At 43.9% G+C, this 25,757-nt stretch overlaps 1 protein-coding gene across 8 annotated transcripts in view; it reads left to right on the top strand.

The window, feature by feature from the left end:
- LOC137355388 (serine-rich coiled-coil domain-containing protein 2-like) overlaps positions 1 to 25,757 on the top strand; it is a 636,521-nt gene that overhangs the window by 57,818 nt on the left and 552,946 nt on the right. Inside the window, exon 1 of one of the 8 annotated variants that reach the window (XM_068020389.1) lies at positions 200 to 223. The exons of 4 other annotated variants lie outside the window; for them this stretch is intronic. The gene's annotated coding sequence lies outside the window, so the exon portion shown is untranslated. Of the gene's footprint in view, positions 1 to 199; positions 224 to 17,637; positions 17,674 to 17,950; positions 18,034 to 24,990; positions 25,073 to 25,757 lie in introns of those variants that run through there. 3 more of the 8 variants (XM_068020387.1, XM_068020386.1, XM_068020388.1) reach the window with 3 other exon arrangements.

The following is a 25,757-nucleotide window of genomic DNA, read 5'->3' as shown; positions in this document are numbered from 1 at the left end:
TATAAAGCATACTGTACATAGTTCAAATAATCCAAGGAAATTTTGTTCATGTGCTAAAGACAATGTGTGTATTGTGCTAAAGTGCTTGGACTTGATAAAACTGATTTTATATTTTTTAATGTGTATTAATTTTCTACCATGATTGGTAGAGAGGTCTGTCATATGTAAGAGGGAAAGTGAAACTGCTGCACTAGAATGAATCGTCCCTATTTGATGGAGTCAGGTAAATGGGTTCTGATTAGGTTATTGATTTGGGTGGCTGGAAGCAGCTTTGCTTCTACAGTTCAATATTGGCACTATACTGTCAAACAGAAAAACATGCTTTGTTTGGTCATGGTCATTACAGGTTGCCTTGTGTGTACTTATGAGCATTTAATGAATACATTGTCTGTACAATTTGACTAGAACTACTCATTAGCAGAGTCAGAGTCAAATGATGGGGAGACTTGGATCAAAGAGAAAGGGTGTGTTGATTTTGGGAAATACTTTGTAGAAAGGTGCTGGGTTGGCCTTGGCCAACAGTTGCTCCTGGGCTGCCTGCAACCAAAAGAGGTTGACAAAGGCCTGTGGGGGACACTGGAGGATAATCATCACTTCTTGCTGTTTTCTCATTTCCAGGTTCAGCCCATGCATCAAATGCAGTAAATGTCTCAAGAGTGCTTTACAGGGTGATTTTTAGTCTGTGGTAGGTGTAAGTTCTATATAAGCCTCTGAACTTTACTGGTCTGTGTGGCTGAGTTCCGTACTGAACAATGGCCTCAGCAATATGGCCACAGGCAGAATTAAGTATCCAATTTTTTTATTTGTCCCCAGGTATTTTAAACTGCACAATATTGAGCATTTGGATTGACCATCTTAGATTAGTTTTCAAAACTTCAGTTAGGTTACATTGAAGTTTTCTGCAAAGGGGGGATCAATCCAATTTCTGTAGCCTTTATTTGTAATTCAGGATCCTTATACTTGGCGTTATCCTGAGGGCAGCAGCATAGTGGTAATGCTAATGGACTAACACTTGAGAGGCCCAGACTAATGCTCTGGATACATGAGTTCAAATCCCAATATGGCGGCTGGGGGAATTTAAATTCAGTTCATTAATTAAACTGGAATAAAAATGCTAGTCTCGTTAATAATCATGAAGCAACCGGAATGTTGTAATAACCCATCTGGTTCACTAATAATCTTCAGGGGAAAAAATCTGCTACCCTTACCCGGTCAGGCCGACAGGTGATTCCAGATCACAGCAGTGTGGTTGACTGTCAGCTGAAATGATATAGCGAGCCACTCATTTGTATCCAACTGCTGCAGAAAAATAGGACTGTGGGTGTACCTACACCACATGGACAGCAGTGGTTCAAGAAGGCGGCTCACCACCACTTCTCGGAGGCACTTGAGAATGGGCAATAAATGCTGGTCTTGCCAGTGTCGCTCACATCTCAAGAACGAAAAATCTTGTTTTCTTGTCTGCGTACCCTGGTCACAGGGAATAATATCCTGCAATAGTATTTGGAATATGCGTGACATGAGCTGGGCACTATCCTGAATAGGAATCAGAAACCCCAAATGTCCACAAAATTAATAAATCTGTGAAAATGCCCATTGACCAGCAGCAGTACAAAGTGCATAACTCTTGAACCTTCTAGTACAGTTTCATGTACTGTATTAGGTCTCCATGTAGGATGAATTGGAGTGTGGGATTAATGTTAATATTGCAGGTATCCAGGTCTGTATATTGGCCCTCACTGTAAACTCTGCTCAAAGTCATGGACATATGAAATTGCATCCTACACAACTTGTGACCAAATTTATGCCCTCAAAGTCTCTACCTTGATGGTACTGTTCTTTTCTGATTCTGCTTCTATTTGTCACAATGTAGACATTACATCAATTCCAGTGATTTATCCTTCTCTGCATTGCATGGATATCTCTGGTATATAACCAGGGGTCATCTATGGCTCCTACCTTTTAACCATTTAGAATAATACCCTATATAATATCATCCAGAAGCACAGGATCAGCTACCACCTATATGCTGGCAACACCCAGCTCTGGTCTGTCTACTCCATCAATCTAAAGGATGTGACTACACTTTTCAATTGGTTATCCAAGATCAAGACCAGGATAAGCCAAAAAAATGTTGCAGCTTGATGCCAGCAAAATCAAAGCCAACCTCTTAAACACACCAGCATCTGTGCACCCTTGACCTTGATCTCATCATTTCCCCCACCGGCCCCCAAACTGCCACTAGATTGAGTAAGGAGCTGCAGAAGATCAGTGTACTATTCAACTCCCAATCTTTTCCATATTTGTCACAAAGACCACTGTTTTGCCTCGGCTCCAATCTCTCCCTTCCACACTGGAGCCCTTGTCCAGGCAAGGTTTGACTTCTGTAATGTCCTACAACCAGTCTGCCCACTTCAACTTTCCACAAGTTGCAATTTATTCAAAACACTGCAACCTATATCTTAATCTGCACACCACTCACTATAGTCTTCTCCAACCTTCACCTCTCCATACCTCAATAAGTTGACTTTCAAGTTCTTGTCCTGACTTTCAAATCCTTTGATGGCTTTACCCCACTCTATCTTGATCACTTCCAACTTTGTGTTCCTGCAAGCACCTATAGCTGTTTTAACACTGGACTGCATCTTGTACCCTACTCCATCATCTGTGGCCGGTTGTTAATACCTCTGGAATTTTTTGCTTATTTTCTTTTCACTTAAATAGAACGCTGCCTTCAAAACAACAAAGCCTTTTCTTACACAATGTCTTCTACCCCTCTCCCATTTTGACTGTTTTTATCCACTGTTTTTCTGTATGTGAAAGACGTATTCCTGCATATGAAAAATGCTACAGAAATGCAAGTTCGGTGCAGAACTGTTGCAGCTAAACAAATCATACTTGTGCAATATATGCTTGATGTGTTTGGCATGGTAATCTACCCTATAGTCTCTGGCCCACACTAATAGAATTGTGATGGAAGGTTGAGTTAGGTATGGCTTGTGTCAAACCATCTACCACACAAGCTTTACTACTTAGTAATTTCAGATTTAATTAAACTTTGGACTTGTCGAGTATGTACATTAAGTATATGAATAAATCAGTTTCTCCCATAGTTTTAGAATTTTGAGCATGAATTTTTGTACAAGAGAATATCTTTAAAATTTCAATGTGAATACATATACTTGTATAAACTCAATGCTAATGAAATTACGATATATTGTTAGTGGTGTCTTCAAGGTTGGAAGATTGATCTAGGATTTCATAGATGGCAGGCATTAAGCAATAAAGATTAAACTATAGAACACTTGCCCAAATATTAATGTAGGATGATGTGTGCTGCAGGCAGGTCTAATTATATATCAGCAATGCTTTTATCCTCAGATTTGTGCTGACATAAGGATGATGTGGAACAAAGCATCTGTCCTTTATTTCTCAGTAAAGTACACCACTGAAAGAACACAGTATTTTTCTCTCATGACATAAATGTTGGTCCCTTAAAGGCAGTGACCGGGGAAATTATCATGGGGAATAAGCAAATGGCAGAGACATTAAACAAATATTTTGTGTCTGCCTTCACAGTAGGAGACACAAGTTACTCACCAGAAATAAAGGGTAACCAAGGGGCTAATAAGAGTGAGGAACTTAAGATAATTCATATCAAAAGAGAAAAAGTATTGGAGAAACTTAAGGGATTAAAATTGGCAAATGCCCAGGACCTGATGGTTTACATCCTAGGGTTCTAAAAGATGTAACTGCAGAGACAGTAGATGCGCTGGTTAAGCGTTTCCAAAATTCCTTAAATTCTAGAACGGTCCCAGCAGATTGGAAGTTGGCAAATGTATTCTGCAATTCATGAAAGGAGTGAGAGAGAAAACTGGGAACTACAGGCTGGTTAGCCTGACATCAGTCATTGGGAAAATGGTGGAATCTAGTATTCAGTAAGTCTTAACAATGCACTTAGAAAATCATAGTTTGATCAGGCAAAGTCAACATAGTTTTATGAAAGGGAAATAGTGTTTGACAAATTTAGTCGTGTTTTTTGAGGATGTAACTAGTAGAGGAGATGAGGGGGAACCAGTAGATGTAGTATACTTGGATTTCCAAGAGGCATTCGCTAAGGTGCAGCGCAAAAGGTTAATATGCAAGATAAGGGCTCATGGAATTGGGGGTAGTCTATTAATGTGGCTAGAGGATTGGTTAACGGACAGGAAGCAGGGAGTAGAGATAAATGGGGCATTTTCAAGTTGCCAAGCTGTGACTAGTGGAGTACTGCCAGGATCAGTGCTGGAGCAGCAGCCATTTACAATCTATATTAATGCCTTGGACGAAGAGACTGAAAGTAATGTATCTAGGTTTACTGACGATACAAAACTAAGTTGGAATGCAAGCTGTGAGGAGGGCACAAAGAGGCTGCAAAGAGATATAGACAGGTTAAGAAAATGGGCAACAAAATGGCACATGGAGTATAGTATGGGGAAGTGTGAGGTTATTCATTTTGGTAGTGTGATGCAGGCCCCCACCTGCATATAATGAGGCTTATTAATTTTGTCATATGAACATTGATTTTAAATTTGCTGCGAAGAAGAGAAGGCCTGTTACAAGGGCTGCCAGACACTTAGCTGAAAAACATTTGCAGACTAACAGACAGTGCTTGTGGATACAAAAGGACCATTCCCTGACTTATTCAACCCACAATGGATTTTGATCACCAGATATTGAAGGTGTAAGGAAGAACATTCCAGAGACTGCTAATGTGGTACAATCCACAAAAGCCAGGACTGGTTAAACCAGCTGGTCACATGACTAACTGGCTAGTCCAGGGTATTTTGAGCTAGCCACAGAGTTTTTGAACTCAGAAAGACTACTGCTGGAGTGAGAAGACCTCTCCTGTCTGCTCCCATCTCTTTCTCACAAGCCTCTGGACCCACCGAGGACATATGAACTTCGAGAGAAAAGTCTCCTGCATCAAACAACGTTTAAGGCGAATTCTGGACCCCAACGAAAAGCAAGTCCTACCTACAATCAAGGACTTTACAGCGAGCTCGAAGAAGAGTAATCAAAACCATCTTCAGAGATTGCCTCAAACTTTTCCATTTTATTTCTTCTCTTTTCTGTCTATCTGCATGTGTGTATCGTGTATGCATGCTAGCGTGGCCGCGTTGTGTATTCATAGGCGATAACCGAATAAGAGTTTAAGTTAAATAAAGTTCAACCTTTTTTCTTTAAGCCTAAGCAAACCTGTTGGCTAGTTTTTTTGTCTTATAATTGGAAGTTAGTGAACAAGGATTCACTAAGGGGGGAGCTAAAAAAAACTGTGTATTTAAAATTAAACCCTGTTATGGTAAGACCAGGTGAAGACCGAGAGGGAACCCGAGACCACTTTCTCATAGAAACATAGAAAATAGGAGCAGGAGTAGGCCCTTTGGGCCTGCTCCACTATTCAACAAATCATCATGGCTAATCGTCTAATTCATGACCCTGTTCTCGCTTTCTCCCCATATCCCTTGATCCCTTTGACGTTAAGAAATATATCTATCTCCTTCTTGAATATATTTAATGACTTGGCCTCCACTGCCTTCTGCGATAGAGAATTCCACAGGTTCACCACCCTCAGTGAAGAAATTTCTCCTCATCTCGGTTCTAAATGGCATACCCCGTATCCTGAGACTGTGAGCTTTGGTTCTGGGCTCACCAGCCATCGGGAACATCCTTCCTGCATCGAGCCTGGCTAGTCTGTAGGAATTTTATAGGTCTGTATGAAATCCCCCTTCATTCTTCTAAACTCTAGTGAATATAGGCCTAGTCGACCCAATCTCTCCTCATGCGTCAATCCCGCCATCCCAGGAATCAGCCTAGCAAATCTTCTTTGCACTCCCTCCATGGCAAGAACATCCTTCCTCAGATAAGGAGACCAAAACTGCACATAATACTCCAAATATGGTCTCCCCCAAGGCCCTGTATAACTGCAGTAAGATAAGATATCCTTGCTTCTGTACTCAAATTCTCTTGCAATGAAGGCCAACATACCATTCGTCTGGTCGTAACAGGTAGTAAGAAAAGGAAAGCAGAATTTTTTTAAGTAGATGTGAAACACATAAATATTGATGTTCAGAGGGACTTGGGCACACTTGTACGAGGACTACACAGTGAGCATGCAGGTACAGCAAGTAATTAGGAAGGCAAATGACATGTTTACCTTTATTGCAAGGGGATTGGAGTACAAGAATAAAGAGGTCTTGCTGCAGTTTTTTAGGGCTTTGGTGAGACCACATCTGGAGTACTATGCACAGCTTGGTCTCTAGGGGCGGCGCAGTGATTAGCACCGCAGCCTCACAGCTCCAGCGACCCGGGTTCAGTTCTGGGTTCTGCCCGTGTGGAGTTTACAAGTTCTCCCTGTGATCGCGTGGGTTTCCGCCAGGTGCTCCGATTTCTTCCCACAGCCAAAGACTTGCAGGTTGATCGGTAAATTGGCCATTGTAAATTGCCCCTAGTTAGGTAGAAGAATTGAGGGAAGGTGGGGATATGGTAGGGAATATGGGGTTAATGTAGGATTAGCATAAATGGGTGGTTGTTGGTCAGCACAGTCTCGGTGGGCTGCAGGCCCTGTTTCAGTGCTGTATCTCTCTCTGACTCTGTATCTAAGGAAGGATTTACTTGCCTTGGAGGCAGTTCAGCGAAAGTTCACTAGACTGGGATGAGAGGGTTGTCGTGTGATGAGAGGCTGAGTAAATTGGGCCTATATTCTCTGGAATTAATGAGAGGCGATCTCATTGAAACACAAGATTCTGAAGAGGCTTGACAGGATGGACACTGAGAGGTTGTTTCCCCTGGCTGGGGAATCTAGAACATGGGGGAACCACCTCAGGATAAGGGGTTGATCATTTATGACTGAGACGAGGAGAAATTTCTGCAATCAATGTTGTGAATCTTTGGAATTCTCTACCCCAGACGATTGTGGATTTTGAATATATTTAAGTCTATCTGTTCTGAATCTGCTACTGCTTATATCAAGATAAAAAGCCTGTATTTATATGTTGGCCCTCAATAAGCACTCATGCCTAAAAAGGGGAGAAGGATGATTATTTTTTGGGTATCCAGTACATTCCTACCTGTTTGCCCAGTGCGATGAGGCAGTTGTGGAAATACAATTTTGATTATGTGCAAATGTACGCTGTGAATTTGTTTTACTTGGTGCACAGCCAGTTAAGAAAGAAGTTTCGTTATAGCCCCTTTTGTGAGCTCAGCATATCCCAATTAAGCACTTTTGCAGTGCTGTTGTAATGAAAGGAAACACACCAGCAAATTTGCATACCAGTGGATCCTGTGAGCAGCAGTGAGATTAATGACCAGATAATACATTTTGTGCCATTGATTATATCAATAGCTATCTGGATGCCAATGACTTCCAAGGATATAGGGATAGGGCGGGAAAGTGGCGTTGAGGTAGATGATCAGCTATTTAGTTTAGTTTAGAGATACAGCACTGAAACAGGCCCTTCGGCCCACCGAGTCTGTGCCGACCATCAACCACCCATTTATACTAATCCTACACTAATTCCATATTCCTGCCACATCGCCACCTGTCCCTATATTTCCCTACCACCTACCTATACTAGGGGCAAATGCTAATGGCCAATTTACCTATCAACCTGCAAGTCTTTTGGCTTGTGGGAGGAAACCAGAGCACCCGGAGGAAACCCACGCAGACACAGGGAGAACTTGCAAACTCCACACAGGCAGTACCCAGAATTGAACCCGGGTCGCTGGTGCTGTGAGGCTGCGGTGCTAACCACTGCGCCACTGTGCCGCCCATAAATGATCTAATTGAATGGCAGAGCAGGCTCAACGGGCTGAATGGCCCACTGCTGCTCCTGTGTTACTATGATTTGAGGGGTAATTATTGACCAGGACAGAATGTATTGTTTTAGTGGTGTTGGTTGATAGATACTTGTTGGCCAGAACACTGGGAGAGTTCCCCATCAGCTCCTGGAATAGTGCCATGGGATCTTTTATATCTACATGGGAAAGTAAATGGAGCCTTGTTTTAACGTTTACCCCAAAAAGACCACATCTCCGAAAGTGCAGTTCTCCCTCATCCGTATCAGAGTAGATTCAAACAGGTGAGAGTTCTACCACTCAGTCAAGAATGACAGCACCTGAGGTCCGATTCTGTTGCACAAGATGAAAGCATATTGTGAAATCTGCACCAGGTTTGGAACTTCAGCTGAAATTCTGGGACTTAAAACCGCAGCATTAACTACATTTAAGTAAACTTCTGCAATTTCACTGCATTATTGTAGCGATTTTTCTGGAGTTGGTAATGTTAATCTTACATTGTCACTTTCAGGACTGTACTAAACTATTTACTAGCATATGAATTTAATAAATGCTAAAATAAATGTTTTAAAGCCCAATCACAATGACAGCTTAAGATCAAATATTTTATTTGCCATTTTTGAATAAAATTCCCTCTAGTCATGCGCATTGAAAGGAAATACATCTCTGATGAAATTAATTCTTTGATATAAATTTTTGCAATATGGGCATTGTTAGCAAGGACAGCATTTGTTGCCCATCCCTTGTTTCCCTTGAGGAGGTGGTGGTTAGCTACCTTTATTTATTTATTTAGAGATACAGCACTGAAGCAGGCCCTTCGGCCCACCGAGTCTGTGCCGACCAACAACCACCCATTTATACTAACCCTACAGTAATCCCATATTCCCTATCACCTCCCGACACTAGGGGCAATTTACAATGGCCAATTTACCTATCACCTGCAAGTCTTTTGGATGTGGGAGGAAACCGGAGCACCCGGCAAAAACCCACGCAGACACAGGGAGAACTTGCAAACTCCGCACAGGCAGTACCCAGAATCGAACCCGGGTCGCTGGAGCTGTGAGGCTGCGGTGCTAACCACTGCGCCACTGTGCCGCCCATACCTTGAACCACTGCAGTGTGGGTGGTGAAAGTACGCCCACTGAGCTGTTAGGTCGGTGGAGAATTCCAGGTCTTTGACCCAGTGTTGAAGGAATAACGATACATGTCCAAATTGGGATGGTGGGTGACTTGGAGGTGGTGTTCCTGTGCACTTGTTGCGCTTCTCCTTCCTGCATGAGCTGTCAAATAAGCATTAGATGTTTCTGTGGTGCATCCTGTGAATAGTAAACACTGTACCATGATGCAGCGGTGCTGGATGGAGTGGATGCTTAAGGTGGTAGATGGGCTGCAGATGAAGCAAACTGCTTTCTCTTGGTCCGGGCAAGTAGAGAGTATATCTTAACATTCCTGACTTGTGTATTGTAGGAGGTGGAGAGGATTTGGGGAGTCGAGATGATGAAATTAGGAAAGCCAAGAGAGCGTATGAAAGAATATTGGCAAGCAAAATCAAGGCGAACCCCAAGATGTTTCATCAATACATTAAGTGTAAGAGGATAACTAAGGCGAGAGTAGGGCCCATAAAAGACCAACAAGGTAACCTATGTGCAGGGGTGGAAGATGTTGGTATGGTTCTTAATGAATACTTTGCGTCTGTCTTCACAAAAGAGGGGGATGATGCAGATATTGTAGTTGAGGAGGAGTGTGAAGTATTGGATGTGATAAACATAAGGAGTAGTAATGGGATTGGCATCCTTGAAAGTTGATAAATCACCAGGGCCAGATGAAATGTACCCTTGGTTGTTAAAAGAAGCAAGAGAGGAAATAGTGTAAGGTCTGACCATCATTTTCCAGTCCTCACTGGATACAGGTGTGGTGCCGGAGGATTGGAGAACTGCTGATGTTGTACCTCTGTTTAAAAAGGGAGCAAAGGATAGACTGAATAATTACAGGCCAGTCAGTCTAACTAACCTCAGTAGTGGGCAAATTATTGGAATCTATTCTGAGACAGGATAAACTGTCACTTAGAAAGGCACAGGTTAATCTAGGATAATCAGCATGGATTTGTTAAGGGAGGATCTTGTTTGACCAATTTGATCGAATTTTGTGAAGAAGTAACAAGGAAGATAGATGAGGGTAGTGCAGTTGATGTGGTCTGCATGGATTTTAGCAAGGATTTTGACAAAGTCCCACATAGCAAAAATAAAATCCCATGGGATCCAGGGAAATGCAGCAAGGTGGATACAAAATTGGCTATGTGGCAGGGAACAGAGGGTAATTGTTGACAGGTGTTTTAGCAACTGGAGGGCTGTTTCCAGTGGCGTTCCACAGGGCTCAGTACTGGGTCCCCTGCTTTTTGTGGTATATATTAACGATTTGGACGTAAATGTAGGGGGCACGATGAAGATGTTTGCAGATGGCACAAAGATTAGCCGTGTGGTAGATAGCGAGGAGGATAGCTGTAGGCTGCAGGAAGATATTGATGGTCTGGTCAGATGGACAGAAAAGTGGTAAATGGAATTCAACTTGGAGAAGTGTGAGGTGATGCATTTGGGGAGGTCAAACAAGGCAAAGGAATACACGATAAATGGTAAAATACTGAGAAGTGTAGAGGAAGTGAGGGACCTTGGAGTGAATGTCCACAGATCCCTGAAGGTAACAGGACCGGTCGATAGAGTGGTTCAGAAGGCGTATGGAAACCTTTCCTTTATTAGCCGAGGTATAGAGTATAAGAGTAGGGAGATTATGCTGGAACTGTATAACTCATTGGTTAGGCCACAACTTGAGTACTGTGTGCAGTTCTGGTCACCTCATTACAGAAAGGATGTAATTGCACTAGAGAGGGTACAGAGGAGATTTACGAGGATGTTGCCAGGACTGGAAAAATGCAGCTATGAGGAAAGACTGGATAGGCTGGGGTTGTTCTCCTTGGAACAGAGAAGGCTGAGGGGAGATCTGGTTGAAATTTGCAAAATTCTGAGGGGCCAGGATAGAGTGGAGGTGCAGGGGCTATTCACCTTAGCAGAAAAGTCAGTGACGAGGGGGCATAGATTTAAAGTGACTGATAGAAAAATTAGAGGGGAGATGAGGAAAAACTTTTTCACCCAGAAGGTGGTGGGGGTCTGGAACTCGCTGCCTGAAAGGGTGAGTGAAGCAGAGACCATCAACTCATTCAAAAGAAATCTGGATATGCACCTCAAGTGCTGTAATCTGCAGGGCTATGGACCAAGTGCTGGAAGGTGGGATTAGAATAGGTGGATCGTTTTTTGGTTGGCACAGATATGATAGGCCAATTGGCCTTTTTCTGTGCCTTAAACTTTCTATGATTCTACTTGGCCATGAAATACCCAGCCTCTGACCTGCTGTAGTGGCCATGGCATTTAAGTGAGATTCTGGTCAATGGTGACCTCCAGGATGATAGTGGTGGTGGATTTGGTGCTAGTAAATACCATTGAATATCAAGGGAAGATGATTGGACTCCTCCTTGTATCTGGTCATTGCTTGGATGTTTTTATATTTCCAACATATAATTTATTCATAAAAATCTGTGAAAAATACATGACAAAAACAGAACCCAGTCAAGAGTGCAAAGGAGATCAGTTTTCTTCAATACAGGAGTGAGTTGCCTCATAACTCTTCCATTTCACTTTACATGCCATGTACATTTTGCAGCAAACCCATATTTTCTGGATACAGCCCAAGGGGTTTTCCATGGATCCAGCCCCTCAGTTCACCTTTGTGGGGGGGACCTTACAGAGTGGTCTTTGCCCATTCGAGCCTTTGCCGCAGCTTCCCCATGCTTTAGTGCGTCCCTCAGCAAGTAGTCCTGGACCTTGTAACGTGCCGGTCTGCAACACTCTGTCGTGGACAACTCTTTGCGTTGGAAGACCAGCAAGTATCGGGTAGACCAAAGAGTGTCTTTCACAGAATTGATAGTCTTCCAGCAGCAGTTGATTATCTTTGTATGCGTCCCTGGAAACAGCCCGTAGAGCACAGACTCCTGTGTTGCAGAGCTGCTTGGGATGAACCTCGACAAAAACCACTGCATCTCTTTCCACACCTGCTTTGCAAAGACACATTCCAGAAGGAGGTGGGCAACAGTCTCTTCCCCGCCGCAGCCACCTTGAGGGCATTGTGCGGAGGGAGTGAGACTCCGGGCATGCAGGAAGGATCTGACGGGGAGGGCTCTTCTCACCACCAGCCAAGCTACATCTTGGGGCTTGTTTGAAAGTTCTGGTCATTCTGCCAAATGACTTTGGCAGTCTGCTCGGGGAACCATTTGACAGGATCCACCACTCCTTTTCCCGTAGGGCCTTGAGGACATTCCATGCAGACCACTGCCTGGTGGATTGGTGGTCAAAGGTGTTTTTCTGTAGAAACTTTTTCACGAAGGATAGGTGGTACGGCACGGTCCAACTGGATGGAGCGTTCCGCGGCAATGTAACAGGCCCATCCTTCGCAACAACGGGGACAGACAGAACCTCAGCACGTAATGACACTTGGTGTTTGCATACTGGGGATCTACGCACAGCTTGATGCAGCCGCACGCGAAGGTGCTCATCAGGATGAGCGCGACGTTGGGTACATTTTTCCTGCCCTTATCCAGAGGTTTGAACATTGTGTCGCTCCGGACTCGGTCCATTTTGGATCCCCAGATGAAGCAGGAAATGGCTCGGGTGACCGCCACGGCGCAGGAGTGGGGTATGGGCCAGAACTGCGCAACATACAGCAACGACGTGAGCGCCTTTCACCTGATGACCAGGTTCTTAGCCACAATGGAGAGAGATCGCTGCTCCCACATGCTCAGCTTGTGTTGTACCCTGGCTACTCGCTCCCTCCAGGTTTTGGCACACGCCCCGGCCCTTCCAAACCATATCCCCAGCACCTTCAGATAGTCTGACCTGACGTTGAAGGGGACAAAGGATCGGTCAGCCCAGTTCCCAAAGAACATGGCCTCGCTCTTGTCGTGGTTAACTTTGGCTCCCGAGGCCAGTTCGAACTGGTCGCAGATGCTCATTAGTCTGCAAACGGACAGCAGATCCGAGCAGAAGACGGCTGCCCAGCGTAGACCAAGAAGCCTCGACTTCCCCCGATAGCGAAGGTGGAGGGAGGATGGGAGGATGGATGATGGCTCCATTGGCATCGACCTTCAAGGTCACCTTAACCTGCCGCTTGCTGGTCCAAATCCCAAACGGGTCCCTGATGTCAGTGCTGCTGCCGACCACTTCGACGTACCTGGCGAAGAAGGTGAGTACATCCACGACAGGAACATGGGGGTTGTAGAGGTGGGTTGTCACCACCTGGTCACGTCGTGACGTCAGCGTGAAGAGCGGCTCCACTGTGAGGACGGACAGTGGCACCTGGTTTCTCTTTTTTTCCTTGAACACCTTCAGGAACTTGATGCATGCCACCACATTCTTGAACATCACGTCGGAGTATCCACTGCTGGGGAAATCCTGCAGGCAGAAGATGTCCGTAGCTTGGAATCCGCAGCAATCAATGAGGATTCTCTCGATGAAGAAGGTACGGTCAACCGGTGCATCTCCTTCACTACCACCTGCATGGTTGTAACGCACTCCCTGGCTTGAAGCTGTAGAATTGGTTACAGCCATTTTACTCAAAAAAAAAAAAAAAAAAAAAAAATACCTGGGACAGGTTCAAAGGCCACTGATCATGATCTCTCCCCTACCAGATGTTACTTGCTACTTATCAGCCCAAGCTTGGATGATTTTGAGATCATGCTGCATGCGGGCATGACCTGCTTCATTATCTGAGAAAAGCACTTTTTACCCTCCGTACCTACCTATCTCAGATTTTCTTTTGTGATATTGTAGTTTTACATTGGTGAATCATTGGTAATTTATTTTCTGTCTGAAAAGAGAATGGTTTGACATTATAAATATATAGTACAATAATGGCGCTGGATTCCTAGACATAATTAAAATTTATGCCCTTTTGGGAGGAGTCAATGACCTGAAATCCACCATCAGCCAGACACACAGCAGTTCTCAGCTGATAGCAAATTATTGATGCTATTGTCTCTTTATGATTGGTATCTAGAACTGAAAATAAGCTGATATCCAATGATTGTAGGGAGCCTGTAGGTGCTGTCAGATCAACAGTTCATTGGTGAGCGTGAGGGTCAGTATGCTAGGTCTTTGTATAGCTGAAGGATTAACAATTAAGATCATGCATACATCAGATTTGCTTTCCAGTAATGAATGTATTGATCTGTCTTTTACTGTGGCGCTGTTCAAATTACGGAGCCTCAAAGGACTAGTTTGAGTCCATTAAACTGAAGACTAATTTCTTTTCAGATGCTGGAAATGTTCGTGTTTACGTATTGTTCTTTGCAACGTTTATATCCAGTGTAGGAAGGAACTTAAGCAAGGAGTTAGGAGGGCTAAAAGGGGTCATGAAAAGTCATTGGCAAACAGGATTAAGGAAAATCCCAAGGCTTTTTATACGTATATAAAGAGCAAGAGGGTAACCAGGGAAAGGGTTGGCCCACTCAAGGACAGAGAAGGGAATCTATGTGTGGAGCCAGAGGAAATGGTACTAAATGAGTACTTTGCATCAGTATTCACCAAAGAGAAGGACTCGGTGGATGATGAGCCTAGAGAAGGGAGTGCAGATAGTCTCAGTCATCTCAGTATCAAAAAGGAGGAGGTGTTGGGTGTCTTGCAAAGCATTAAGGTAGATAAGTCCCCAGGGCCTGATGGGATCTACTCTAGAATACTGAGGGAGGCAAGGGTAGAAATTGCTGGGGCTTTGACAGAACTCTTTGCATCCTCATTGGCCACAGGTGAGGTCCCAGAGGACTGGAGAATAGCCAATGTTGTTCCTTTGTTTAAGAAGGGTGGCAAGGATAATCCAGGAAATTATAGGCCGGTGAGCCTTACGTCAGTGGTAGGGAAACTATTAGAAAGGATTCTTCGGGACAGGATTTATTCCCATTTGGAAACAAACGAACTTATTAGTGAGAGACAGCATGGTTTTATGAAGGGGAGGTCGTGTCTTACTAATTTGATTGCGTTTTTTGAGGAAGTGACGAAGATGATTGATGAGGGAAGGGCAGTGGATGTTATCTATATGGACTTCAGTAAAGCCTTTGACAAGGTCCCTCATGGCAGACTGGTGCAAAAGGTGAAGTCACACTGGATCAGAGGTGAGCTGGCAAGATGGATACAGAACTGGCTCTGTCATAGAAGACAGAGGGTATCTGTGGAAGGGTGTTTTTCTGAATGGAGGGATGTGACTAGTGGTGTTCCGCAGGGATCAGTGCTGGGACCTTTGCTGTTTGTAGTATATATAAATGATTTGGAGGAAAACGTAGCTGGTCTGATTAGTAAGTTTGCGGACGACACAAAGGTTGGTGGAGTTGCGGATAGCGATGAGGATTGTCAGAGGATACAGCAGGATATAGATCGGTTGGAGACTTGGGCGGAGAAATGGCAGATGGAGTTTAATCCGGACAAATGTGAGGTAATGCATTTTGGAAGGTCTAATGCAGGTGGGAGGTATACAGTAAATGGCAGAACCCTTAGGAGTATTGACAGGCAGAGAGATGTGGGCGTACAGGTCCACAGGTCACTGAAAGTGGCAACGCAGGTGGATAAGGTAGTCAAGAAGGCATACGGTATGCTTGCCTTCATCGGTTGGGGCATAGAGTATAGAAATTGGCAAGTCATGTTGCAGCTGTACAGAACCTTAGTTCAGCCACACTTAGAATATTGCGTGCAATTCTGGTCGCCACACTACCAGAAGGACGTGGAGGCTTTGGGGTGGGTACAGAAGAGGTTTACCAGGATGTTGCCTGGTCTGGAGGGCATTAGCTATGGGGAGAGGTTGGATAAACTCGGATTGTTTTCACTGGAACGACGGAGGTGGTGGGGCGACATGATAGAGGTTTACAAAGTTATGAGCGGCATGGACAGAGTGGATAGTCAGAAGCTTTTTCCCAGGGTGGAAGAGTCAGTTACTAGGGGACATAGGTTTAAGGTGCGAGGGGCAAAGTTTAGAGGGGATGTGCGAGGCAAGTTCTTTACACAGAGGGTGGTGAGTACCTGGAACTTGCTGCCGGGGGAGGTGGTGGAAGCAGGTCCGATAGCGTCGTTTAAGAGGCATCTTGACAAATACATGAATAGGATGGGAATAGAGGGATACGGTCCCCGGAAGTGCAGAAGGTTTTAGTTTGGCAGGCATCAAGATCGGCATAGGCTTGGAGGGCCGAATGGCCTGTTCCTGTGTTGTACTGTTCTTTGTGTATCAGTTGATCTATAAAGGTAAGACTCATTTCAACTTCATAAGCATTTGTCCTAATTTCAGTTTTTTTTCACCATTTTCCCCACGTCTCCTGAAAACTGTTTCATGGGATGTCATTCTGTAGGCTTTACTACCATACCCAAGTGGCTGTGTGTAACCCTGAAAAGTGAATGTTGGCAGGCTATTTGCTGATCCCATCCTTGCCTGATCTGTACGCGTTCACTTTACAACAGAAATAACTGGATTGTAGTCAGGAATGGGATTTTATTTTATTTTTATTTAGAGATACAGGCCCTTCGGCCCACCGAGTCTGTGCCGACCAACAACCACCCATTTATACTAATCCTACATTAACCCCATATTCCCTACCACATCCCCACCATTCTCCTACCACCTACCTGCACTAGGGGCAATTTACAATGGCCAATTTACCTATCAACCTGCAAGTCTTTGGGAGGAAACTGGAGCACCCGGTGGAAACCCACGCAGACACAGGGAGAACTTGCAAACTCCACACAGGCAGTACCCAGAACTGAACCCTGGTCGCTGGAGCTGTGAGGCTGCGGTGCTAATCACTGCGCCACTGTGCCGCCCTATATTTTGAGTGTTTGGATGTTTGACTCCTCTTTTAAACACAACCTCCACCCTAAATGTAGATACTCCTGTGGGAGTGCAAACCACACTATGTCATGCATTAGAAAAATATTACTGCGATTGGACCACAGTTCTTAAATATTACATAAGAATGACTTTTATTGGGGTTAAGAATGCATTGACTCTTAATAAAACTCAACTGTTAAATATTCTGTTTCATTGGATCTGTAGCCATCTGTGCTTTAATATTGAGACTTAGAATGCAGCTTCAAACAAAATCTGTGTTCAAGTTACAGGGCTGCATATCACTCGGACCTCTTTTAATATTCCAAAAGGGCATCATATTTGCATGTTGATGAGGTGTCTGTTGTCTTGAATGCCAAATATTGTGTGCTTGAAACCAAATCAGTGTTTGGTACTGAAAAGATGTCTGGGCTCTTGAATCAGATTATTTTTTTTAAAGAAGCAGCAGCCCATGTGCCTGATGGAGCGTTCAGCTATGCTAATGTCTTTGGGTGACATTGTTTTACATAACTGGATCATGACTGATATATTCATACTGAGTATTTGTCCAATGTTGTTGACTCTGGGAAAACACCATGTACTTTGGTGACAAGGTGGTAAAGTCTACTTCATGTTATCAGCCTAGACCAACCCAGGAAGAGTCCATTTGCTAGAGGGAGGTGATTTCAATTTATTCTACTTGTATTTTTAAAATTTCCATTTTCTTTGAGGGTTGGAATTTACAATAATTATTTTGTTGTCAACAAAAAGTATCAATCCTAAACGTTTAGAAGCTCTATTGGAGGTTATTTCTATTTTTGAAAAAGCAGCAGTTGGGTTTTTCCCCTCCTCCAGCACTAATCAAATTACCATACTGATGTATTTCAGTTCTGTCGAGTAGGGGTGAGCCTAAACAATACACCATCAAAGTGGCTGGTAAGAACCCTCAGTGGAACATAAACTTAAACAGTATTTCATAACTTGATTTAATTTATCTCGCCATGAATTTCCTCAGGTGCAATTCAGACATGTTGCATAGAATGAAAAGTGTCACTGTCTATAATTGGTGCTCCATTTCTTAATGTGAAGCTGTTTTCTGAATATAGGACATGTGATTCACAAGAAAGTCTGGGGACACAAGTGGAAAAAGTGTTCATTTATGTGCAAAGGATGTGGTTGTTGTGTTACTCAGTGTTCTGAATATACTGTTGCCGTCATACATTTAGGACATGTTCTTCATGAAAACAAAATGTTATGGAATATTTGGTACTCTGCTTGTCTTACGATTCAGTAAAGGTACAGCAATTTTCTTGGATCTGAATATATTTCCTTGCATTGTCTCTGAATTAATCAATTTCTCTTTCTGTAAGCAGTGTGGAGGTTTCTTGAGTGGGGGGAGGGGAGGGGGGTTTGGGGGAACTGCGGCCGATGGTGTCCTAATTTTACCTCTTTCATCATCTGCACTTTAAGTGAGGCCTAGAATGAATCATTGGGAAGCTGCCGTGCTCCTCATCTTGTCCCACTGTATCTGTTCAGTTAAAATAAAAGTTTAAAACAAATAGCTGAATGCAACAAAAACTGGTTAAGTACATGATGTGCAAGCATGCTTTATGTGGTGGCTCCAGTGGGCGATTAAGGGAAAAGTGAAACAATTAATATTGTGAAAAGGTGGTGATGTGGCTCTGAAGACAAATGTAACTTTTATCTTCTGACAGAATTAAACCAAACTGAGATCAAGGCTGAAATCCAACTTCCTTTTGTCAACCTAAATTACCTGACATTTTATACTGGTGCTGATTCTTGATAAGTCTGATTCATGACAGAATCCCCATGTTCATGCCAGCCTGTGTTGCCTATTAGAAACTATGATTGCACCTGCTGTCTTTTTTTGTTGGTTAAACAGTAACAAAAAATATGCTAATTCATTTTGTGTCTGTGCAAATATAGTTTCTGGCATGTGTCCACATGCAGCATGTGTTCACATACACAAAGGTTTCCTCCCATAGGAAAGAGATTCAGACGTATAAATTGGATAGCTTTGCTCAATCTGCCCGCATAGATTCAAAAGATCAAGCCTTAGCCGCCACCTTAACCAGATATAGGAAGAAGAGAAAGGACAAGTAAATGAAAGATCCAAGTAGCCCCATTGACTTCAGCATGCATAGACTTTTTTTCCCAAAAATATCCTTAATTCATAAACATTTGTAAAAGGTACGTTACAAAATAGTTCAAATTTCTCATTTTAGAAAGTGCAATAGAGATCACATTCCTTTGATACGGAACATGAGGTGCCTCACAACTCTTGCCATTCCATTTTATATACAATGTACATTTGCAGTACAAAGCAAAAACACTTTTGGTGCTTACAGCCTGAGGGGTTTTACACTGGTTCCAGCCCCTCGGTTCACTATGGTGGGAGGACCTTACACAGTGGCCTTTCCCCATTGAGCCTTTGCGGTGGCTGCCCCAAGCTTTAGTGCATCCCTCAGCACGTAGTCCTGGACCTTGGAATATGTCAGTCTGCAACACTCTGATGTGGACAGCTCTTTGCACTGGAAGGCCAGCAAGTTTCCGGCAGACCAAAGAGGGTCTTTCACCGACTTGATGGTCCTCCAGCAGCAGTTGATGAATAGCTCGGTGTGTGTTCCTGGGGACAGATTGTAGAGCACAGAAGTCCTGTGTTACAGAGCTGCTTGGGATGAACCTCAACAAAAAACACTGCATCTTTTTCCACACCTGCTTTGCAAAAGCACATTCCAGAAGTAGGTAGGCAATGGTCTGTTCCCCACCACAGCCACCTCAAGGGCAGCATGCAGAGGCGGTGAGACTCCGGGTTCGCAGGAAGGATCAGATGGGGAGGGTCCTTCTCACCACCAGCCAAGCTGTGTCTTGGTGCTTGTTTGAAAGTTCTGGCGATGAGGCATTCTACGAAATGATTTTGGCAGTCAGCTTTGCGAACCATCTGACAGGATCCACTATCTCCTTTTTCCGCAGGGCCTTGAGGACCTTCCGTGCGGACTACTGTCTGATGGACTTGTGGTCAAAGCTGTTTTTCTGCACGAACTTTTCCACGAGGGGCAGGTGGTATGGCATGGTTGAACTGCATGGTGCATTCCACAGCTATGTGACCAGACCTATCCTTCACAACACCAGAGACCGAGAGAACCTCAGCACATATTGACAATTGGTGTTTGCGTGCTGGGGTTTTACGCACAGCTTGATGCAGCTGCACACAAAGGTGGCCATCAGGATGAGGGTGACATTGGGTATGCTTTTCCCTCCCTTTATCCAGAGGTTTGAACATTGTGTCCCTGCAGACGTTATCTTTTTTCGATCTCCAGATAAAGTGGAAGAGGGCTCGGTAACTGCCATGGAGCAGGGTACAGGTCAGAATTTGTTACTCTATGTGGCGCAGGTCTGACCTGTACCCTGCTCCTGCGCCACTTAGAGTAACAAAGTGAGTGCCTCGCACCTGATGACCAAGTTCTTACCCGCAGTGGAGAGGGAGCACTGCTTCCACATGCCCAGTTTCTGTTTTACCATGGCTATACGCTCCTTCCAGTTTTTGGCACACGCCCCGGCCCCTCAAACCATATCCCCAGCACCTTCAGGTAGTCTGACCTGACGGTGAAGGTAACAAATGATCGGTTGGCCCAGTTCCCAAAGAACATGGCCTCGTTCTTGCCACTAAGCACTATGGCTCCTGAGGCCAGTTTGAACTGGTCGCAGATGGTCATCAGTCTGAGAACTGACTGCGGATCCGAGCAGAAGATGGCGATGTCATCCATGTACAGGGAGGCTTTCACCCATGTGCTTCTGCTCTCAGGGATTGTCACCCCGCTAATGCCCACATCCTTCCTGATTGACTCAGCCAAAGATTCGATGCAGCAAACAAAACAAAACGGAAGAGAGGAACAGCCCTGCCTGACTCCAGATTTGATCAGAAAACTTTCCGCTTCCCACTCATTGAAACTGTTCTCATGATGTTTGTGTAGAGCAGTTGGATCCAATTGCGGATTCCCTCCCCAAACCCAATTTGGAGAGCACGGCCATCATGTAGGTATGTAATATCCTGTCAAAAGCCTGGTCCAAGCTGATGAGGCAGGTGTCCACCTCCCTATCCTGTACATGGGCGATAGTACCCTGAGCAGTGCGAGGCTATCTGAGGTCTTGCTGCCGGGTACAATGCAGGTCTGATCGTGGTGAATCACCAACTTCAGAGCAGACTTGACCTGACTGGCAATGGCTTTGGACAGAATCTTGTAGTCTACATTAAGCAGTGAGATGCAACGCCAATTTCTGATTTCCGCCCTCTCCCCCGTGATGATGCCTTTCCTCATGGATTCTGAGATGCTGCCAGCCAGAAGCATACTCTGGTACAATTCCAGCAGGTCTGGGCCGCTCCAGTCCCATAGAGCCGAATACAACTCCACCGATAAGCTGTCTCTTCTGGGAGTTTTACTCATCTCGAAGGACCTGACGGGTTTTGTCATCTTGTCCAGAGTTATCGGTTTGTCCAGGCTCACCTGCATACTGTCAAATAAGACCTCTGATAGATGACAGGAAGGACAGGGAGGCTGTGCTGTCTGGGGGCTTCACGTTTTACAGCCCAGCATAAAAGGATTTGCTGATCCTTGGTATGTCAGACTGCAATGATGTTACCGAGTCAACCCCTTCCTTCAGGCTGCTGATCACAGAGCTCTCTGTGCAGCTTCTGGAAGAAGAAATGCAAGCACATCTCATCCTGCTTGATGGAGTGGACTCTGGACCGGACGATGATCTTGGAGGCCTCTGCGGCAAAGAGCGAGGCCTGCTGGCTTTTCACCTCTTGGAGATCCTCCTTCATCTCGACCCCAACTGACTGCAGCAGGAGCAGATTCTGCATGCTTTTCTGGAGTCGGGACATTTCTGTCTGTCTGTCTTGCCTTCTGAACCCGTTTGAGGATCAAGAACCTTTTGATGTTCACCTTGATCGCTTCTCACCAGTGCGCTGGAGACTCAGAGGGGTTTCACAGTTCTCCAACCTTTGTAATTCCTTCTGAGCTCCTCAATATTCCCTGGGGTCAACAGTTTTACGTTCAGCTTCCAAGTCCCCCTGCCTACATTCTGGTCGTCTTGTAAGCGACAGTCGGCCAGTAAGGAGGCAGTGGTCAGAGAAGAACACTGGCTTCACGTCGGTGGATCTGACTGTGAATGCACAGGGTACAAATAGGAAGTCAATCCTGGAATGGACAGACCCGTCTGGTCTTGACCAGGTATATGTACGCTGCGCTCCATCTGCAGGGTTGCTGAAGGCATCATGCAGCTTGGCATCTTTTACTGTTTCCATCCGGAGTCTGGACGTGGCGTCCAGTTTGCTGTCATCACTGCTGGATCGTCCAGCTGCATCAATGATGCAGTTGAAGTCACCACCTAGAATGACCAGCTTGGACATTGCCTGCAGCAGTGGGAGCTGCTGGCAGTCAGCCGCTCGCAGTTTTGAGCTAGGGCATAAACGTTGATCAACAGAACGGAGAATTGTTGTATGTTATGTCTGCTATGAGGAGGCAACCTCCCATCACCACCTTAACTTCAGAGATGGTGAAGTTGCCTCCCTGCAGCAGAATACCCAGGCGAAAGCAATCATTTCCCCCGACCAAATCGCTTGCCCGTGGGACCACCATTGCGATCGGTATTCCACGCTCCTGCAGAAACAGCAGGTTGGCTTTGACCGTGGCAAGGTAACCCAAGGTTGAAACACATCCCGTAGCATGCACAGACATTTGGCATATATTTAGTATTGGTACAAAAATTTGTATCGAATGTAGGATTAACTGGAGATCAATAGTTGGGACACGTGGGTGTACCTACCCACATGGACTGCAGCGGTTCAAGAAGGCTCACCACCACTACCTTCTCTAGGGCAATTCGGGGTGAGCAATAAATGCTGGTCCAGCAGTGACACCCACATCCCATGAATGAATTTTTAAAAAACATGTCATTACAGTGATCGTGCCTCCCTGATTTAGCTTGTGATCTGCAGATCTATTGCGTAACAAATTCTGTCAGTTCACAAATGGGACACCTGATTGAACTACATAATGTCTCACCTTTTGGGGTTTGATTATTTATGTATTCTGCATTTTTAAAATTGAATATTTATTTGTAATTTGCTAAGGGTTCCTTAGCAATCTGTGTCAGTTTTACTAAAAAAATCTTTTTCCAATAGCAATAATGCATTATCCTAAATTCACAGGTTAACATCAACAATTATCCTTGTGTTCAAATCGCTCTCCGCCATGGCCTCTCCCCTCCATATCACTGTAACCTATTCAGGCTTTCGAACCCTCTGAGATCTCTGTGCTTCTCCAATTCAGGCCTCTTGGACATTCCCTAGTTCCATTGCTCCATCATTGGCAGCTGTGCCTTTAACCACCTAGGCCCTAATCTCTAGAATTGCCTCCCTTAAACCTCTCCACCTTTCCTCCTTTAAGTCGCTCCTTACCTATCTCTTTGACCAAGTTTTTGGCCACATGTCCTAATATCCTAATATCTCTGTGACTTGTTATGTTTTGTCTGATTCTGCTCCTGTGTAGCACCTCAGGGCATTTTACTATGTTAAAGGCGCTATATAAATGCAGTTGTTGTCCTCAAAGACGTGGGCAAAGCAACTTCTGATGTGTTTTGTTTGTCAATGAGAAGGAGCAGCTGCAGGGCAAGTTACCACATCTGCTGTGCTATGAGGGCTAATTTTGATTGAAAGGAAATGTTGACTTTTTGTTCCTGGTTTTATTGGTGCATTTAACATTTGTATAACAGAATACACCATACGGAGTTGGTAAATATGGTTATTAAATTAATGAAGGTGGATAGATGTTCCCCTTTTTGCAGATGGAATAATCATAAGTTCCTACACACTGATTTATATAATAAGTATGACTCAAGGGATCAGCTATAAAATTAAAAAGGAAAAAAACAGTATAAAGTTGTGGCTTCTGCAGCCGATTTAGTGTTACCCATAAAACAATCTTTGTGTGCTTTTAAAGAGGAAGCTTGGTATTGTGATGCAGTTTAAAATCAGATTCTCTGGCAAATACAGATTTTTGTTTTCTGATAAGATGGCAGAGTTTTACGCTGAAAAAACTTCCCAGTAAAATCATGAGCCTTGTGAACCCACCCGGAGTCGATGGTAAAGTTGTTTAATTTGGGTCTTTGTTAATTGGATCCACTAGTTTTTCACTGCAAGTGCAAACACAGTCACTTCTTTTCATGTGGCTGTGGATTTCTTAAAACACTAATATTTCTCCTTCAGATCCAAAGTAGGTTGTTGCTGAATGGCAAAGCAATTTTAATATTTTAGAGAAAAAGTTTCTTGTCCCAGATATCTGGGAATTTTCTAAATTTAGAGTAAATAGAGGTGAAGAAGTTGTAACCCAGTAGAATGTATTTGATGAGTTTTAATAAGTTTATGAAAATATCTTTGGGAATCCAAAATTTAGGTTTTTAGGACACTGAAGGAGGCACAGGTATTCATTGTCAAGTGAGGTATCCTGTCTGCGCGAAATCAGTGTTGGCTCAGTTAGGTCAACCCATCATATTCCTGTTGAGCTGGACAGCAGGGTTATATCAAATTCAAAGCTGCTTTGTGATTTTTTTTTTTAAACAGATGGATATGGTTTATTTTGATCTTAAAGGTTGGGATAATAGGTTGATTTTTGTTAGTAATTTTAAAAAGATGTCGGGGAAAATTGGGTTCACCATATTGATGGTTGACTTTGTTTTTAATCACAACATTTCACTGGATTTCATTGATGGCATGGTGAGGTTATTATTCCCTGTTCAAAACCCCATGATGCAGACTGACCAAAAGGATTCACTAAAAAGTAGGATGAGAATTAAAATCAGATCTGATTTTATTTTTGTTGATAGGTGTCTGTAGGTGAAGACAGATCACTGTACTTAAATCTCTAATCCAGATTACTGAAAATCCACATGGCTAAGTGCTCTGAGTAAGAAAAGTGCTTTTTAAAACAAATTTTGCAGTAGAAATTTACCTATTAAAAAAAAAAAATGTGTATATAGGAACAGGAGTAGGCCATTCAGCCCATCAAGCCTGCTCTGCCCTTCAATGCAATCATGGCTGATCATCCACTTCAATGCCTTTTTCCCACACTGTCCCCGTATCCCTTTGTCATTGCTATTTAGAAATCTGTCAATCTCTGCTTTAAACACTCTCCATGTGCTTCCACAGCCCTCTGCAGTAGAGAATTCCAAAGATTCACAGCCCTCTGAGTAAAGAAACTTCTCTTCTTAGTCCTAAGAGTTCAGAGAGCGAAGCACAGACATGGACAAATAGGTAGGAATTAATATTTTAGAAGGTGGGGAGAAAGGTTGCAAGGCAGAGAGGTGCTGGAAGGGGAAGTAAGTTAACACGTGACTGCCTATTAAGATTTGAGTAAACCCAACAATTTCAGGAGGGGTGCCATTGATTGTGGGTTTGAATCCTGCAGTTACCATTGAAATTCAGCATTTTTCAAAACATTTAGGGCATTCAAAATATCTCGTGTTAAAGGAGTTTAAGGGTTTATATTGCACTCAATGCAAATGCATTAGTCCACATTATATTTTCACAGAAAAATAGCATGTAACTGGAGGCGAGTCCTGGGGTCGTCAGTGTTGCTATCGAAATCCACAACAAAAACTCAGCTCACAGCAATGGGCCTTTGTAAATTCCTTTACTTCCTGTTCCAGTTCAAAGATCACTCCTTGTGCTGAAGATAATTAGAATACATTTAAATCTACTTGAGTCATGACGTACCTTGTTGGAACTTGTGGTCTCTATTTCACAAGCATTGCAAGGTGAATCAAGTAACATTGCTCTCTTTCACGGTGCCGAGACCTATCTCAGGAGGTGGGTTTTGTTGACAGCATAAATTCCTTGCAGGCAATGCAAGTACTGTTAGCAAAGACCACCATTTTTGCTGGGTGTCGGCAGCCTGAGTGCCTGTATAGGCCAGCAATGACGGGAAGGGTTTACTGTC

Source organism: Heterodontus francisci, chromosome 42 (genome assembly GCF_036365525.1).
Source record: "Heterodontus francisci isolate sHetFra1 chromosome 42, sHetFra1.hap1, whole genome shotgun sequence".
Taxonomy (NCBI): domain Eukaryota; kingdom Metazoa; phylum Chordata; class Chondrichthyes; order Heterodontiformes; family Heterodontidae; genus Heterodontus; species Heterodontus francisci.
The sequence above is the reverse complement of the archived record's forward strand: the minus strand, read 5'-3'. Positions and strand labels throughout refer to the sequence as shown.